Raw genomic sequence first — 13,318 nt, 5'->3', positions numbered from 1 at the left:
CAGAAGCTCTGTCTTTCAATGGGCTCGTATTTAAGTATGGGGGTCTTTTGGAGGTAATTAGGTTTAGAAGAGGACAGGAGGATGGAGCCCCTGGATAGGATTAGTGCCCTTAGAAGTAGAGGATGAGAAGCCATAACACTCTCTCTCCCTGTCTCCTTGTCTCCCTCCTCACTCCCCCCCACCTCCTCTCTCTCTTCACCTTGTGAAAACATAGGACAAAGAAGGCTGTCTCCTATAAGCCATTGTTTCTATGTGGGACTACTTCTTTGAACCTGTGTGAGATAGAAACTCCTATTGTTTAAGGCACCAAGCCCATGGCAGTTGGAGCTGTGAAGAACACATTGAATTTTATTTTTTTGTTTTGAGGCAAGTTTTGCTGTATAGTTCTAACATGGTCTGGCCTCCAACTTGGTCTGTAGCCCAAGTAGGCCTTGACTTCATTATGTTCATACTTCAGCCTCCTAAGTGATGGGATTACAGGCCTGTAGAGCTATGGGAAAGAGAATTTTGTTGTTGTATTTTATTCCAGAAGAAATAGTAGTGACAAGTTCTGATGACTTGCTTAAGGAAAAAGCCAAAAGGAAGCAAGTCTTGAATCAGGATCCTTGATTCTAAAACTTATTCTTCTTTGAGTTGCTTGGATTAAAAAAAAATTCATTCTAGGTCAGTTTGAAAAGCCTTGAAAATTACCGGATAACAAAAACATTCACTAAGTTTGTTAGAGGCCATATCTCCCTCTGAAGTCAAGCAGAGCACGAGATTATATTTTCATGTTTATTTCCTCTGGGATAATGGGCCAAGAGTATGGTATTCTTTTTGGATTGATACAAATATGGATTGATACTTTGAACAGTGCCATTTTAAGATTTTGTACCTGTTGAGCCACTTGGTAGACTCAAAAAGAAAAATTAGTATTTAATCTCTGAATATGCAAAAATATCGGAGGCCTTCACCTAACTGTACTCTGGACTCTGCCTTTATATCTGATTTCCAAATTCTATTTCCAGAGTTGTGAGTATGGCTGCATTTGTGGTTTGGAAGGCACTGCAATACAATGAGGCACTCACAACACAATGTGGTGAGAAGCCAATGGATTTTTGAATCCATTACTATCTAGTAGAAACAAAAAGCCACTGGATTAGCACACTCAAAGGACAAAGAATTAAAAAAAAATAGCCACACAAAGCTCATCCAGGAGGCCATCTTTTTTCTATTGAGCTAATTACAAGAAAATATAATAGAGTAAGGTTTTATTAATCAAGCTCTTTTCATTCAGCCATGAAGAATGGTTAGTCAGGGGAAAAAAAAGCAAAGAGACTGTGTTAATGTAAGTCAGATAATTAAATTCAGGATCAAGCGGATCAGAGAGAAGGCCATAAAAGTCAGATGGACTTAAGAACTGAATTCCTAATTCTTTAAATTCCACACTGTTAATGGAGATGAGAAGAAAAAGAGAATTTAATAAGGGGTGTGTTTGTGTGTGTGTGTGTGTGAGTGTGTGTGTGTGTGTGTGTGTGTTAACATCAATGTGGAAGTAATTTTGAAGAGAAAAGTGAAAGGTGACATCATTCCTTTGAGGTGTTTTGGTGCATCTTGCCTTGGATGGTTCATAGAACTATGCTACACAATCCACATCATCTCTTCTCCCACCATCCCTGTGAACTCAATCAGCAAGAGCAGGCCTGGGGGACTGGATTGAGCCCTTATCACATAATTAGAGAATGACAGAACATGTCTCAAATCTCTGCTTCTGACATTCAGGTTGGTGTTTATCAAGCATAACAATTATACATGGAGAAAGGGCAGAGATGAGGTAACTAATATTGAAAGGTTTCTAACACTGCCTTCCAAAACTGGAATATCTCTGCTTTCCTTAAAATATTGAGTAAGGAACTGGAAATCACCATCACAAAACACACAGTTCTAATCTGAACTCTGATTTGCTGTGCAAACTTGGACAAAATTACTTAAGTTCTCTAAGTTTCAATTTTCTCAATAAGATGAAATACATATATTTATTTCTGTGATCAATGTGCCCTGTGCCTGTTGGAACATGTTATGCTCTAAGCCAGGAAAGGATGACTGCCATCTTAGAAGAGCTCAGTCAGAGAAGAAGGTAGATTGAATGGGATGTTAAAGTAATTGTGATGAGTGGGATAGCCTGATTCATACTGTGGCATCAGTCAGAGAGAAAGGAAGAGGCTGATAGCAGGGGCTATACTGTAGGCAAGTCCTTTAGAGAGGAGAACATTTAAGCCAAGTTTTCCAGTGTTGGTTTCCTTGGTAAACAAGTTGTTTGGGATAATGTAACAGGCTGGAACTTAGGCTCCATACAATATGGGAAAATTTATAGGAAGTGGGGTACAAGGTGCTGTGTGACCCAGAGGGCCTCCTATGTTGTGATATGAACACTGGACTCCCAGCTGATGGCTGTATCACAGTAGACTTGCCAAGACTGGAGCAATCCCACCTTGCCTCACTCATTCTAGAAGGATCACCGGAGATGGGGTGATGACTAGATTTGGGGGAGGATGAAGAATCTGAACAGAAAGACAGGCTGGAGCTTAGGTAATACTTCAGATAAGAAATGATGGGGGGAAAGGAGCCAACATCAGCAAGAAAATTTTAGACAAAGGATAACTCCTCAAATTGGGATCAAGTAGATGTCAATTTGATGGAATGGAGGTACTGAGGTTTCTAGCTTGGTCACAGATGGCAAATTGGGGGGAAAATTGAGCATTGGGACATGAACAAATCAATTCAATGACCCTTTGTTCTCTTGGAATCTAAACACTTACCCTGTAGGTTAAAATTAAATACAGACTCAAAGAAAATATAAAGGGCAAGTAAAGGTCTACTAGGCAGAGAATGGATTCAGCTAACGTATTGCATGACACAGAAGATTTCAAATAAACAAGCAGCATATTGATTGCTATCCCCACTTGCTAAACGTGTTGTTGGACCCTTCTGGTATTTTCTGTGTTCTTTGGCTGTGAAAGCTCTAATCATAATTATTAACATATTCTATGACTGGAACAGGGAAGGAGAGAAAGACACATCGATACATATACGATGTCTCTTCAGATTTCCCCATCTTTCTAAGCACACTGTGTTTGGCTGTAGTGTTCTAAGGCTCTATGGCTGAGAACACAGTGGGACAAGTGCTCCAGGAGGCTGGACAATATGGTGGTCATGAAAAGAGAGAACAACCAGCCTAATGTGGAAGTGTACATTTTCTGGCTGTCTGAAGGTCTTTATTGGGAAAAATATAAAGGAGGCACTGAGGCTTAAACTCAGGGCCACAGCAGTCTTCTTTAGCTTTTTCACTCAAGGCGAGTACTCTAACCACTTGAGTCACAGCTGTATTTTCAGCTTTTTGGTAAGAATCTCATAGGGCTGAGGATACGGCCTAGTGACAAGAGAGCTTGCCTTGTATACATGAAGCCCTGGGTTCAATTCCCCAGCACCACATATACAGAAGATGGCCAGAAGTGGCGCTGTGGCTCAAGTGGCAGAGTGCTAGCCTTGAGCAAAAAAAGAAGCCAGGGACAGTGCTCAGGCCCTGAGTCCAAGCCCCAGAACTGGCCAAAAAAACAAAACAAACAAACAAACAAAAAAACCAAGGAAAATAAATCAAATCAAAACAAAACAAAAGAATCTCACAGACTTTCCTGCTTGGACTGGTTTCAAACCATGGTCCTCAGATCTCAGCCTCCTGAGTATTAAAGGAAGGTACAAATACCTAGTGGGAAAAAAAAATGTCCTGATAATTTTTTTTAAAGCTGAAGCTATGTACAGTCAACCCACATACCCAAGATAGCAATGGAACTAAATTCTGAAGGCTGGTACTACATCTAGGTGCAAATTAAGCATAACTCAGATGAGATGGGGTATTTTTCTCCTACTCATGTTCTAGGACTGTCAGCACTCACCAAATGCATTTCCCTGCTACTGCCCTGTCCTAGGAGAACGGGAAAGAATATCAGCCATACAATGTGGTGAGAAGCCAAGCTGTATTCTAACTTCTGAGATGAAGTATAAAAAAGTGAGGATGGAGGTTGAAGGTGTGTTCTACCTGTTTATATGTTGTATATTGTATAGGATGGAGTGTTTTGTATATTGTCAGTATATTTCATAGGTTGGACATTTCCAATGATTTCAGATAATAAGATTAACAAGGCAAATCCACTTAGGATCACCAAAATCTCAAGGTCAATTTCCTAAGTATTCACAGAAGACATTCAGCAGTACCATCTTTTACCTCCAGGTGGCAGCAACTTTCTTCTGATCTTTCCATGGTTGCCTTTAGCCTTTGTTTCCTACTTCCAATACAATTCCACACCTCTTGTCTTTTACAAATAAATATTTCACTGCCAGTGCAGTTTGGGGAAGATTACTGTAAGTCACATTCACTGTAAGAAATCAGTCCATTCTTTGTAAAGCTACAGGATTCTTCAAAGAGCACAAAATGATTTAGGTTTAAAGTGAAATAACAGTATGGTATTTTCTTTTCCTTCTCCATTCCTGCAAACTGCAAATGCCCTGCAAATGCTAAGAAACAGCAATGCTCCTTTAAGGACCTCTAAAAGAAATAAAAAAGCAATGAGTAGAGCAATGAGAAAATATTTGGAACTGAAGAGATTTCTGTTTCATAAGAGTATTCAATCCTATGAGTAACTTAAATGGATGCTTTTCTACAGGATGAAACTTGATATGCCCATTTGCAAAGGTGTTCCATATAGATTATAGGATGGAAGAGAGGAACTAATGGTCACACAAGATGACAATGCAGTTACCTTTCTGGTTTATTTGGATTTCACAGAAACAAAAGAAACTGGCTTCATGTGTAGAAGTACCATAAACCCCTGTGGAATCCATATTTACCTACTGCCTAAAACATATCCAGGCTCAGGATTCTAAATTATTAAGAGTTAAGAAAGGCTCAGGAGACCTGAGTAAATTATAACCTCATATGAGACTGTAATAAATGCTAAGAATGTCAATAAATCACTTGGGTAGTACGAAAGAGATTTCTTTTATGTAAAGTTGTGATCAAGGGCTAATATCAATGAACTTCCTTTAAAGAGATATAAGCTTGTATTCTATGGAAAGGACTAACTCATACATATTCCAGCCAACACCCAATTTGAAGAGTTTGGGTCAGACATTCCTTCCTTCCTTCATTCATATAAGACAAACAGTGAAATGCAGAAATACAAAAATAAGAATGTGATTAATGAAATGTAGGAATCTAATTAGTGCCAGTGCCAAACTGATCCCAGAATTCAAGCCTGGTGACACAGTTTATGCATTTCACAAGTGGTACTTCTGCTGTTTATTTTACATCTAATTGCAATCATTCACTAGATAGCCTGGGGTGATCTTGAACGCATGACTTTGATGCCTCAGCTTCCCCAGTGCTAAGATTACAGTTGTGTGCCACCATGCTTAAAGATTCATTTTAATCTCTTTATTTTTAAAACTATCTTTATAGTTATACAAAGGGGTTTCCATTCTACATGTCTGTTTTTAAATATACATCTTCATCAGTATCACTCTTCCATTATTTCTCCATCCCTCTCAAATGGATGCATTTTTAAACAGATGATTCAAAGTCAGATTCTGGAGAAATGAAACTTCTAAATAATTAGGACCAAATGTTCTTTAAGTTTCAAGGTGGAAGTGTTTTGAGTCTATTTTGTTTAAACATCTTATGCCCTTGGCTATTCAATAGCTAAGAGTAAGACTTGAGAACCATCAACTTACTTTAGTTTTCTAGTCCTCTTCTGTGTGTTTTTGTTTTGTTTTGTTTTTAAAGCAGTCCAGGGTTTGAACTCAAGGTCTTGATCTTGTTAGTCAGTGCTTTACCACTTGAGCCATGTCCCTAGCGTTTTTTGCTTCTTTTATTTTTTGAATAGCATCTCTGGCTTTTTGTTGTTGTTGTTTGCCTGGGCTGGCCTTAATCCATAACCTTCCTACTTAGCTTTCTGTGTTGCTCAATTACACACAAGGACTGGCAGAGCTGTCTTGTTTGCTCAGATAAGTTCTCATGATGCCCATGATGACTTCAAACCATGGTCCTCTCAAATGATATGTTAGTTAGGAATCACAGAATATCCGTATCATTGAAAAGGTAAGAAATTATAGCCTCCAAGGGAAAACGTTTAAGTTCCTAACTCTGTGAAAGTTACTTTCCTTAACAGCACTTTCCAGTTTTTCCACAGAAGGGAAAATATGGAGCGCAGTCTGTTCCATCCTTGTCTGATACTAGCCCTGCCTTTGCCTTTGGGGCCTTTTTCCTCATGTGACCTTATGAGTTTTGTTAATCAAGTGCCCTTCATCTATAAGCCAAGTACAACTGAGGCTGGGACCCACTTCTCTGATCATATTCTGGATTCCAATATTGTGATTTTTGAAGAGATGACATACAAAAGTTGAACAATTGCACTCGGGGCCTGTGCCTTCTCATTAAATCCTGCCTCCTGGAAATCCTGGGTCCTGGCCTAGTTCTAGTTATCTGTAGGTTCTCCTCAGCTCCATAGCCTCCCATGGCCCTGAAAATTTGGTTAGGTCCATTAGCCACCTTCACTTCCAACAGAAGAACTCCATCCAATAGAGACAAGGATGAATGAAAATTCAGATACTGAAGAAAAATGACAGATTACAGCAGGATCAGATGTGTTCAATCTCTCAGTAGCCTTGGTATGATTCTTGGGTTTGTTTATTCTTCTTTATTATTATCTTTTAGTTGCACAAATGAATTGACATTTAACAAAAGCAGTTTATGAATACAACCCATCTTGTTCAGTGTCACCTATTTCAACATTCTCACCTTTCCCTCCCTCCCCTTTACCAGTTAAAAATTTTTTTTTTGTGCCAGTACTGGGGTTTGAACTCAGAGCCAAGGTATTCCTTCCTTAATCTTTTGCTCAAGGCTAGTGCACTATTACTTGAGCTACATCTCCACTTCCAAAATTTTGATGATTAATTGGAGATAAAGAGTCTCAAGGACTTTCCTGTGAGTGATGGCTTTGAACTGCAATCCTCAGACCATAATCCTGAGTAGCCAAGATTACAAGCAGGAGCCACTAGCAGTGCCCAGCTAAATACCTACTTTTAATAGAAAAGTTATCTCAGAATTGGTGACCTTTATAGTCCAGTATTATCTTCTAGCCCTTATTCTCATATAATTAAGAAAATAATTACAAAAAAAATAACCTTTGTAACTTTCTTCCCCCACATAAAGTTATACTAGAAACAAAACCATCTACAACTAACAGGAAGGCAAACCACTCTTTCATCTTGCTGAAATTTGATTTGAGAATTAAGACTTGCCTGGATGTTTTCTGTAAGGAAAACCTGGAAGGTGGTAGCCAAGTATAAGATCTACATAATTGTCACCTAGTTAAATCTGGGAAAATGGTCCAAGTTATTAAACTATTAAGTAGTTGACACTTCCCTGAAGCATACAAAGAAGGTGGGAATGTGAAAGATTTAAGATGAAGCTTCACCTATGGGCACTGACTTTTTCTAGAGAACAGAGAAAGCAGCTTTGATAATGAAATCAATTATAGTCTAGTCCATTTTTCCAGTCTGTTATCAAACACTGGGGAGAGTATTTCCATACCAAACCTCAAAGCAACCTTTTGATTATTTGCCAAAACATATGGGTTAAAAAAAACCCAAAACACCCACTACAGAAGAGGGTAGATGACTACAGCCTTGATATTGAATGGATGTATGTGAAAATGGAACTAGGTAACTGGGGGGGACTGTGGAGTTGGGAGAGATAGGAAGAATGATGACATTGATCAAGATGCATTGTAGTCATAAACTGTTAGGTTGAATTGAAACCACTTTGCACGACTACTTAAAGGGAATTGAAAACACTGAAAAACAAACATGGAGAGTAGTGTTTGGGGAGCACCTATCCAAGTTGCTCTGTAAGTCAGAAAGTAAGGCAAGAAGAAATTCTGACTGTGACTACTGAGTAGTCCATGGTGAATATGTTGGCAGGTCATTTGGGGGCCTGTCAACCTATCAGTGGGAGCAGCAATGTCTTTATCAAGCTTTCCCTGATTCTCATGCCAGCCAACCACATCAATCAAATGGGCGGGGCGGGGGGGGGGGGGTTGTTCCCCAGGCAAAGGCCTTCTGCTTAACTCAAGACCAATTAAACATTCATCTTACTTAACTGTTAGCACTGCTCCTTTTCCCCCCACTAGTAAGCAAACCAACATGGTGGAAATGCCGAAGTGCAGGTGGGCGGAGACTGGGATTCAGGCCCAGCATTGATTGGCATGTTACATTTGTGTCTCCTGGCCTCCATTCCTATGCAGTAAGTAAGGAACTTGGCCTGAACCTGTAATGCTGACATTTGCTTCACAGATCTGAAAGTGGTGATTTGGAAAAACACTGTCTTTTCTTTAAAGGACTGCTTGTATTTAGGGTTTCTCAGATGCTTCCAATATTAATAACTCTATCTAACAAGGCTCTGGCACCTTCGTCTAGAGGATAAAGCAATAAAGAATGGGGGAAAAATGGATACATGAGAATTTTCTGATTTTTATGGGACAAGTGCATCCTAGCTATATCCATCAGAGACCTTAAAAATGTTTTCAACTGCATGTGCATAAATATTTAACTTCTCTGCAGTACCATTTCCAACATGTGAAAAAGACACTTCCTGCCCTTTACAAAAATTTGTGACTTTTACACATCCAATTGCATAGAGACTGTGTTATAACTACAACTTTTTTGGTGTATGTGGCTACATAAAGTCTTGGGTATATTTTTATGAAATAAATCATAACTGCCACTGGCTAGAGAAAACTTCCATTTTACAAATGATAATTCCTATGAATAGGCAGAAATGCTTTATTTTCCATGTCAGCATTAAAATAGCCCTTCAAGTGACATCCACAATCTCTATTATGTAATGGCACTGGGTAACTGTTTTGGGGACATACCACCATCACCATCATCGTCACCACTAACAATGCATGATAAATACCCAACTCCTCTAACCCTTTCATAATAGCCCAGGGTAGAGCAAGAGGAGGAAGAGAAATGAGAAGCTTAAGGTGCAAATAGACATATGCTTGTTTTTGAACTACTTGTTTGGATCCTAGACATATTTGGAGCCTTATATCAAGGCCTCATTACTACAGTTATACACACAAGCTCTTTAGTTTTGACCTTGTTTTTCATTGAGGGAATGGGCCAGTCATGACTAATATTAGCTTTGGAACTCAAGATCCTTCCACCTCTTCCTTCTAAGGAGCGATGATTGTAAGTATGCACCACTCCACCTGAACAGGATCATTCTCAATCATTGTGATTAACACCACTAAATCTGGAACTTGGCACTAGAGGAGCCTATACAATAAGTCTCAATAACCTCCCATTAGTTTGCCCAATATATTTATCTTCTCATGGTTATCTGCCCATAGAGATTCAATGTTCTTTTCTTTGTGTTTCATCTCTTCTTTAAAAAAATCTCATTATGACAGAGCTGGGGATATGGTCTAGTGGCAAGAGCGATTGCCTCGTATACTTGAAGCCCTGGGTTCGATTCCCCAGCACCACATATACAGAAAATGGCCAGAAGTGGCACTGTGGCTCAAGTGGCAGAGTGCTAGCCTTGAGCAAAAAGAAGCCAGGGACAGTGCTCAGGCCCAGAGTCCAAGCCCCAGGACTGGCCAAAAAAAAAAAAAAAAAAAAAAAAATCTCATTGTTCTTTAGGTCAGTCCCAACTATCAGTCCAAGTGGCTTTTCTTCTGTTCATCTATGTCCCTTCATTTTTTTCTCCAGTTCTGCTGTCTTTTCTCAGTCTAATTAACAGAGCTTGCAGCCAATGAGCCTAAACTGGTGGAGGAAAAACAATTTCCCCATTCTCTTACAACAGCTATTACATCAAGGAAGGCATAGTGAGGCCCACACAAGGCCAATGGTGAAAGAATAAAGACAGGTTGATGCACATACAAAAAGGAAATTTTTAAGTTGGATCCCCAAGCACTCCTCAAATCAGTAAATTCTTCTTCTACACTATGTTGACCCCGAGGGAGACATTCGGAGAGACAGTGTTCGTATTTGGCATCACCACTCCATTAGTTAATTCTGTGTTAAACAGTGAGTCACATAATGAGCTGACTTTTTCATTTGTTTTGGTGCTGTCTATTGAGGCTTGAACTCAGGGCCCAGGTGCTGTCCTTTAGCTTTATTCACTTGAGGGCTAAATTGCTTTACCACTTTAACTACAGCTCTACTTCTGGTTTGATGGTTGTTACTTGGAGGTAAGAACCTCAAGGACTTTTTCTGCCTTGGCTGGCTTTCAGTAACACTCTTCAGGGCTCAGCCCTCTGAATAGCTAGGATTACAGGATGGAGCCACTGACTCCTGGCTTCGATTATACCTACTGGGATGCTAACCACCAAGCTGGAAGTCTTCTAGGAGTTAGCACAGCAGCTCACCCTCACTTCTGTCACTGGATCCTTTCAACCCTTTTATTCTCATGTGCTAACACATTTTCTCTTGGTTTTAGCAGATTTTGTTTGCCTTGAACAGACATTCTTGTCCACACATTTCTTCAGCTCCAAAGGAAATGTTGCCACACAAAAGAGGCCAGCGGATGTCACCTCTCAGATCAACAGAAGACAAAAGAAAAACATGACTATAGTTTATTTAAACTCTCTTTTCTACAATAATAAACACTGGCTTGGTATCTGTCAAGCACCGCCAATGATTTTCAGAACAGACCCAAATGTCATGCATTGCCTGTCTATACACAACTTCAGAGCAGAAATTCAAGCCTTTTCATCTTTTCCTGAATTGCAACTGCTTACTTGATGAACTGATTAGAGCACTTCCTAACCCAGCTTCCTCAAATCATTGTTCCTAACTGGTAAGTATAGTGGATGTAACTCAAGCCAGAATCAAACTCAACAGCTAATTCTATAAATGATCCCCAACTTCTATTATCATGAGATCAGATCAACGGTTTCTCTTCCTTCCTCACTATTAGTAGATGAGTATTTATACTTGCTGAATTTTTCAGAGCTAATATTTCACGAAGAAGTATCAAGTGTTTATCATTTCACTAAAAGCAGATACTAGGTGATTCACAGGGCTTCTCTACAGCCAGGTGATTTATTTCCATATACCACAGTCAAAGTATTTACCCGAGGAAGATTCAAGATGGCATAGACCACAGAAATTGTGGTAACTCTCAACCAAATAAGGTGTGTACGTACTAAATGTGTGTACATTTGGCTAGAATCAATTCAGAAATGTCTCCAGGACTCCCTATGTCTAATTCAATCTGTGAAAGACACCAGCTCAACTCACTGCTTTCCCTACTAATTACAGGTCTTTACTAAAAAAAACAAAACAAAAAAAACTTACTGCTCTGGAATAGGTCTTCTTTATTTTTCCTGGTGGTTAGAATCCAATGCAGGGTATTGTACATGTGTCTATCACTGAGCTACACATCTAACCTCTGGAATATGTTTTCAGACAATCCTTTCCACTTCATGCTTATTTCTCCCTCTACTATAACTCTCAAATTGGTCTTACATATAGCTAATAATTTTTCTGTATATTACAGCGTAAATATACTTCCTTACAATATTATCCAAATGTATTCTTATCACATAATGCATACATGCATGTATGATATCAATGTAACACATCCAGGGAAAAGATGTCTCCGTGTGTCTCTCTGTCTCTGTCTCTCTCTCTCTCTCTCCTCCCACCTATAAGGTGTACTCTCTCTCTCTCTCTTTCTCTCTCTCTCCCACAAGGTAGCACCTTAAAATCATGTTTTATTTATTTTTCTGATCTAGTGCTTTCAATGGTATCTGGAACTGTAAATAAATGTTGTTAAATAAATGAAAGTTGGATTTTCTCAAAGCTAATAGTAAAACACCTTTTGTTTCTTGAGGATTATTTCTCTGGAGATAAAAGTAGTCTAAACTTACTAACCAAACGACATGCTATGAATTATGCAGAAATAAGCTATCATTATTCCAGTAAGTCCAGAAAGAAAAGGAGAAGAGAAAACCTGTTATTTACTCAGTGTTTCATACTAAGCCATTGAGAACAACGTGGCAGATGCTGGGTCTCAGGACTGATGATTTTATTCTCTGCTGGTTGGCTTGGTTTGTGTTGTGTTGCTCATTTGATCAGCTAAATAAATGAAGTATGCTCTAATATGTAATAAAGTTTCTTTAGTACAATATGCCTTGTACTGAGGAGGAATATAAATGTCATGCACTCCAAAAATGATTTGATTTTTTCTTTTCTTTCCATATAATAACTATCAGCATTATTTTTCCTTCCACTTTCCAGGTCTGATGGGACAATGCTTTGGCTACTCTAAGAGACCAAAAGGATGCCTGGCTTTTAGGCATTGTATAATTTATGGCCCAGTCCTCTGGGTTATAATTCTCTCTCCATGGAAAAGAAAAGCATAATATTTAACAACATCACCAAGCTATTGTGCAGGTTAATTAGATTTAATGGAGAACAGGAGGAGAGCTGATTATGTACTGTTCAAATTCAAAGTGGCATTATTTTGTGTCCAAAAATAATCATGATTTAGGTATAAAATTAATTTGGAAATTCAATCTTTGGTAATCATCCTCCCATACTTTTTTTTAATCTCATAAAAATCTCATTCTAGGCAAAATTTAAAGAAGTAAACTGAGAAATTTTGTGAATTCCCAAGACATGGGTAATTTCTTTCTTTACTTTTAATGAAATACTAAGTGTTTTGAAAGCTTAACTGTGTGGCAAGAGTAATATAATAAACATTTGTTTCATATGAAGCATCCGTAGGACACTAAGTTGGTTGCCTTAATGAAGTTTCATAGTTGAAATAACTTTTGAGGTCACTTCTGGTTAAGTTCTATTTGGTCTTTTGTTTAAGAACTAGTTAAAGAAGACCTTAGAGTTCCTCAAACTAGAAAACAAAATCTAGATATTCAAGGTTGAGGAAAATAATCATCTAAATAATAATCATCAAAATTAAATTTTCACAAGAAGTTGAAACCTCAGGAAAATCTGAATTGTGGACTAAGATTTACTGAGAAGTGGGAAATATTCTTTAAAAGGTATAAAAATTGATAATCTTGGAAAATCAGATCATATTTGTTAGGAAAAAGATTTTGCATGTTTGGTATGTATAGGCTGGAAGGGAAATGTAACACTTTTTATTTAGAGTTTAAGGAACAATACACAGTCTAGTTAGTAGAAATGTATTCTTTGTACTGCAACAGGAATAATTCAGTTTGAATACAACCCTACCAGAGCTTTCCAT

At 38.5% G+C, this 13,318-nt stretch overlaps 1 protein-coding gene across 1 annotated transcript in view; it reads right to left on the bottom strand.

The window, feature by feature from the left end:
• The window catches only part of Klf12 (Kruppel like factor 12), a 214,169-nt gene that overhangs the window by 49,380 nt on the left and 151,471 nt on the right, over positions 1-13,318 (bottom strand). The window lies entirely within an intron of this gene.

The sequence above is a fragment of the Perognathus longimembris genome, chromosome 3 (assembly GCF_023159225.1).
Source record: "Perognathus longimembris pacificus isolate PPM17 chromosome 3, ASM2315922v1, whole genome shotgun sequence".
NCBI lineage: Eukaryota > Metazoa > Chordata > Mammalia > Rodentia > Heteromyidae > Perognathus > Perognathus longimembris.
This window is presented reverse-complemented; position numbering and strand designations above follow the sequence as displayed.